This window comes from Plecotus auritus, assembly GCF_963455305.1.
Source record: "Plecotus auritus genome assembly, chromosome: 5".
NCBI classification, from domain to species: domain Eukaryota; kingdom Metazoa; phylum Chordata; class Mammalia; order Chiroptera; family Vespertilionidae; genus Plecotus; species Plecotus auritus.
Window position 1 is genome coordinate 101,629,215 of NC_137776.1, and position 6,584 is coordinate 101,635,798.

Genomic DNA, 6,584 nt, shown 5'->3' on the forward strand with positions numbered 1-6,584 from the left:
GCAAATGCAATACCATGTTCCACAAGGAGAAACAATTTGGAGGCAATTTTTTCCCCTGCTGCTGAGGTTCTTTCAAGTTCTGACTAACTCTTTCCCAACATTCAACATCTAATGTAACTTCTTCAGGAAACCAGGGATTATGTTCTATAATAATATGCAAAAACTGTAAGAGAATACCTTCTGACACTTTACTTCCATTATCCTTAAGCATGCAAACCAAAAGTCTACAATAAAGCTTCTCCCCTTTTGACAAATTCTGCCCTATTAGCCAGGCTAAAAAAAGATATTGCCACCCTACTTACAGATCTCGACTTCTGCAGCTGGCTGTGGGCTTTGCACGCGGCAAATTTCCCCACCTACCCAGTGAATTCTTTTTCCCCACCTTGCTGGTGAAACTTAGTTTCTGTGCTCCAGGCAAATCTTCTTTTCCAGACATCCATCATTCAAGGTGCCAGATGTGAGAGTCCATGTCCCGCATGGCTCAGGGTTTGGGATCTGAAGAATGGCCGTGGTCAAATGATGAGACAAGACAAGAAATAATAATTGGGAAATAATGGGGGGCCAGGCAGAGAGTCCAATGCAAGGGCAAGGACTTCACTGGTGCCCAGGCCCTGCCAGCCTTTTATTCAATTTTAGATACACATATTGCCCTTAGTCAGTCAGGCAATTCTGGTAACAGAAAGACTATCTTAAAGGTCAGTAAATATTAGTAAAGAAATCTTTGAGTCTAGTTGGTCAGGAAATTGCTTGAGCCACCATTGTCTCAACTAAACAATCAGTGCATAGCTTTGGCCCTTGCCAGAGCTCAAGGTTGATGAGCCTTCTGCATTCCTTGTTTACACTTTTCTGATAGGGAAGACAATGGCTAGCTTCCAACAGTATGAACCAGTGGAAATCAAGGTAGTGAAAAAAAAAACACACAGAAAAGTGGCCTATGATTGCACAAGAACTTAGGGAGTGAAAACTTCTTGAATGAAGACATATGAAAAAGAAGCCTGAAGCAGATGCAGGACTACCTCTGACCAAAATGGTGCCCTCTCATACTGAAAGTATGGGCACAATACCTAGCAGAGTTTCCAGGGACCAGCATCCTTCTTCCAAAGGTACTCCCCTTCCTCATGCTGAGAATAAATCCAGACCCCACACAGATAATATGAAACATTTAGGTTTGTTTTCATCCAAATCCATGCCAGGAAAGAGGACCAAAGTAGGATCTAGCAACTGTTCCCAAGCCTCACTTCAGAAGGACCATGACAGGCCTCTTTTCAATGGGGCTGGAAAGACCCACTGAGCACCTTTTCACCAAGTGTTCCAAAGACTTCTGCTAAAGGAACTCAGAAATCTGTTACTGAGCACACAGCCAAAAATGTCCTCTCTATCCTAGCCATTCCAGACCTGGACCTGTGGTCTCCCCACATAAGGCTAAGAGTCCAAGTGTCAGGCCATCAGGCAGCAGCTCCAGCCCAGTTCCTGGGCAGCCCATCACAGGGAGTCTTCAGCCTATGGTTAGTTCTGGCTCCATGCCCAGGCACCAGAATGGCAGCTCCAGCTCAGGACCTGAGCGATCAATCACTGGGACCAAGAAGCCAGCCAGTGACTTAAATCCTCCTGGAAGGACAGTCAGCAGTACAGGTGGCTCTGGATGACCCATCAGTGGCTCAGGTGGTTCTAGGAAGTCAGTGGTCAGTTCTGGTGACTCTGGGTGGTGGCCTGTGCACAATCCACATAACCGATGACCAATGAGTGGCTCAGTGCCCCCCAAGCGGTCAGTCAGTGGCTCTGGGCGATCAGTAAGTGGCACAGTTTCAGCTGGACAGACTGTCAGCAGTTCAGGCCCTAGAAGACCAGTGAGCAGCTTGGGACCTGGGTGAATAGTTAGTAGCTTAGATCCCCCCATAAGCCCAAATGCACTTTTGTCTCAGAAACAATATCTTCTAAGAATATCATTACCTGGCCCACCAATGGACAGATGAATGGAGCTGGCTACAGATCTGCCCAACGTTCTCAAGGGTTTCCCTTCCCTGGTGGTTACAAAAGACAGTGAGAATATGAAAAGGAGGAAGATGAGAACTATGACTCCAAAATGGAAGATTTTATCAAAGATGAAGGAGAGTCTCAGGAAGAAATATCTAAGCATATTCTTTGGCTATGATGAAAAAAAAAAAATACAAAGATGAAGGAGCAAAGAGTTTAAGACCAGGTATGCAAGATGACTTAGAGGAAATGAGATGGGAGGAAGAAGCAACAAAATGCGGAGAGGTCAAGAAGCTGAAAAGACGTTAGCTGCTGCTTTTATTTACTTTTGTGAAACACTGGAGACACTCTACTGCAAAGAAGTCCTGCCTTTGGACTGAAGAAGCCCATTACCATTTTATATTTACTAGTGGCCCAGTGCATGAAATTCATGCACAGGGGTGGGGGAAGGTGTCCCTTAGCCCGGCCTGCACTCTCTCCAATCTGGGACCCCTTGGGGGATGTACAGGATCGGGCCTACGCCGGCAGTTGGACATCCCTCTCACAATCCAGGACTGCTGGCTCATAACCACTTGCCTGCCTACCTGACTGCCTGCCTGATTGCCCCTAACCACTTCTGCCTGCCAGCCTGATCACCCCCTAACCACTCCCCTGCCGGCCTGATTGACACCTAACTGCTCCCCAGCTGGCCTGATTCCCCCCAACTGCCCTCCCCGGGCACAACCTGCCTTCTCCACCGGGACCCGCCTGCTTTGCGTGAGATGGAGGAGATGCTGGGACCCCCCAGGCCTCACCACACGAAGTTGCTGCTGGGCCCCGCCTCCTCTGTGCACTTGGCCATCTTGTGGCAGCCATCTTGTGTCAACGTCACATGCGAGTGCCACCTAGGTTTTTATTAGTATAGATACTTGGATCCTCGAGGACAAAGAATGGATACTATTCACTGAGAGGCCAGATTATTATGATCTCTGAACGCATAATTTTCTGGCCACTCAGTATATATATATATCCTATCAAATAAAAGAGTAATATTCAAATTGACCGTACCTCCGCTATTCCCACAAGCCATGCCCAACAGCCAATCAAAAGTGAGTATGCAAATTAACCCAACCAAGATGGCTGCAGCCACAGAGAGAGCAGGAGGCTTGGGTTTCCCCAGAAACAGAGGAAGCCAAGCTTTCTGCCTGCCCTGGCTGGCCCAGGCATTCGCTCAAGGCTACAAAGTTTCAATTATAGAAGATAAATAAATCCCAACAAAAATTGCGGCAGCCACGGAGCTGGAGAGAGCATGATGCTTGAGTTGCCTCTGACGATGGAGGGAGCCAAGTTTCCGCAGCCCTGGCCTGCCTTGGCCTCCACTCAAGGCTACAATGTTTCAATTATAGAAGATAAATAAATACCAGATACCAGGGCCTCTGCTTGGGTCACCGGGGGCCGTGGCCAGCCTGCAAACCACCACAGTCCCCTCACCCAGGCTGCCCCACAGCCCAAGAGAACCCCCACCCTGATCCGAGACAACCTTCAGGGCAAACCTGCCAGCCCCCACCCATGCACCAGGCCTCTATGCAATCTAATCCTATCTAATAAAAGAATAATATGCAAATTGACCATCACTCTAATACACAAGATGGCTGCCCCCATGTGGTCAAAGATGATTGCCCCCATGTGGACACAAGATGGCCGCCACAAGATGGCCAGCAGGGGAGGGCAGTTAGGGGTGACCAGGCCAGCAGAGGAGGGAAGTTGGGGGTGATGGAGTCGGCAGGGAATGGCAGTTGGGGGGGTACCAGGCCTGGAGGGGAGAGCAGTTGCGGGGGACCAGGCCTGCAGGGGAGGGCAGTGAGGGGCAAACAGGCTGGCAAGGGAGCAGTTAGGCATCAATCAGGCTGGCAGGGGAGTGGTTAGGGGGTGATCAGGCTGGCAAGCAGAAGTGGTTAGGGGCAATCAGGAAGGCAGGCAAGCAAGCAGTTGGGAGCCAGCAGTCCTGGATTGTGAGAGGGATGTCCGATTGCCCGTTTAGGCCTGATCCTAGGTTCGGGCCTAAACGGGCAGTCGGACATTCCTCGAAGGGTCCCAGATTGGAGAGGGTGCAGGCTGGGCTGAGGGACACACCCCCCCATGCAAGAATTTCATGCACTTGGCCTCTAGTATATATATATACGTAAACACACACACACACACACACACACACACACACTCATATATATGGCCCAGTGAGTGCATGAATTTGTCCATGGGTGTGGTCCGGCCAGCCTGGCCAGGGGGAAGGGACATGGGTGGTTGGCTGGCCTGCCTGCTGGTCAAGGGGACAATTTGCATATTAGCTTTTAATAATATAGGATATACACTGAGTGGCCAGATTATTATGCATTTAGAGATCATAATAATCTGGCCACTCAGTGTATATTTTGAGCATAAAGTATTTTCAAATACCTTCCACGGTGAAAGCTGTAGTACAGATGACATAATGCCCAGTGAGTGCTCTTAGGAAGTTAACTGCTCACAGGTGCCAGCTTTGATCCTGATGAGCTATATACTCTAATGTGGGGCCCACTCAACAGACAGCCAATCTTCTTTTGTTCCTTTGCTATTTTAAAAAGGAAAAAATATTGCCTCTTGACTTCCATAATTCTGTTGATGGGTGAGTAGGGCAATGGCCAGCTCCCAATCAAACTTATTTTGTCTTTTTTTTTTTTTTTATATATTTTATTGATATTTCACAGAGAGGAAGGGAGAGGGATAGAGAGCTAGAAACATCGATGAGAGAGAAACATCGATCAGCTGCCTCCTGCACACCTCCCACTGGGGATGTGCCCGCAACCAAGGTACATGCCCTTGACCGGAATCGAACCCGGGACCTTTCAGTCCGCAGGCCGACGCTCTATCCACTGAGCCAAACCGGTTTCGGCAACTTATTTTGTCTTTTTATGAGTAATCTGGCCCTTCCATGAATGTTGTCAGTAATAAAGTGACCTGTTCTAGTCTATATATTTGGATTGAGAACTTGAAAATGTAGAGTAGGTTTTATAATTATACTAGAGGCCCGGTGCACGAAATTCTTGCACGGGGGTGTGTGTCCCTCAGCTCAGCTTGACCCTCTCCAATCTGGGACCCCTTGAGGGATGTTCGACTGCCCGTTTAGGCCCGATCCTGGCCTAAACGCGCAGTCGGATATCCCTCTCACAATCCAGGACTGCTGGCTCCCAACTGCTCGCCTGCCTGCCTTCCTGATTGCCCCTAACTGCTTCTGCCTGCCAGCCTGATCACCCCCTAACCACTCCCCTGCCAGCCTGATTGATGCCTAACTGCTCCCTTGCCAGCCTGTTTGCCCCTCACTGCCCTCCCCTGCAGGCCTGGTCACCCCTAACTGCTCTTTCCTGCAGGCCTGGGTCCCCCCCAACTGCCATTCCCTGCTGACCCCATCACCCCCAACTTCCCTCCTCTGCTGGCCTGGTCACCCCTAACTGCCCTCCCCTGCAGGCTTGATCGCCCCCAAATGCCCTCCCTTGCAGACCTGGTCCCTTCCAACTGCCCTCCCCTGCTGGCCATCTTGTGGCGGCCATCTTGTGTCCACATGGGGGCAATCATCTTTGACCACATGGGCGTAGCCATCTTGTGTGTTGGAGTGATGGTCAATTTGCACATTACTCTTTTATTAGATAGGATAGAGGCCTGGTGCACGGGTGGGGGCCGGCTGGTTTGCCCTGAAGGGTGTCCCGGATCAGGGTGGGGGTTCTCTTGGGGCATAGGGCAGCCTGGGTGAGGGGCCTGTGGTGGTTTGCAGGCCAGGCACGCCCCCCGGCAACCCAAGCGGAGGCCCTGGTATCTGGGATTTATTTATCTTCTATAACTGAAACTTTGTAGCCTTAAGCAGAGGCCTGGGCTGGCCAGGGTCTGCAGGAAAGCTTGGCTTCCTCCATTGCTCGAGAAACCCAAGCTTCCTGCTCTCTCTGTGGCCGCAGCCAACTTGGTTGCATTAATTTGCATACTCACTCCTGATTGGCTGGTGGGCGTGGCTTGTGGGCATAGCGGAGGTACGGTCAATTTGCATATCACTCTTTTATTAGATAGGATGGATGTCATCTCTGTGACTTTGAAGTAAAATGTAGAATAAATTATATTGTATTCTATATTCATGGATTGGAAGCTGAGCATTCTTATTCACTGATTTAGGTGATTAGACAATTAACAAAAAAATTTCATGTAAAAAAACAAATTATGTTATATGGTGTAAGAATATTCTTTTCCAAATTTTCCTTACAGATTTATTGTAAAATAGACAATGTTACTGTGCTGATTTTTATCAAAGTCATTTTATGTTGTAGAAAAAATATTTTATTCAAAGATTAGAATTGAAAGAGTAATAGTTTAAAAACTAAGCAAGTGACACGTGAGGTTCCCCTTACTCCCCCATCATAAAGATATTTTGGAATCCAAAGTGTCCTTGTGTCTCTTGATGTTAATGACTTTGTATTTTTATCTTAAAATTCCTAAGCAATTAATGGCAATAAAACAAATGCTAAATTCATGCGTATCGAGAGAAAATAAATAAATAAATAAAGTTTCAAAGAGTACCAAAATTTTGCATTGGATGTACTGATTTTAAGCTC

At 48.2% G+C, this 6,584-nt stretch overlaps 1 pseudogene across 1 annotated transcript; it reads left to right on the top strand.

The window, feature by feature from the left end:
* The first annotated feature begins 1,027 nt into the window (after positions 1–1,027).
* Positions 1,028–2,283, top strand: LOC308248269 (protein SPT2 homolog; annotated as a pseudogene). The gene has a single exon. The product of its transcript is annotated as a protein SPT2 homolog (transcript).
* Positions 2,284–6,584: the final 4,301 nt, after the last annotated feature.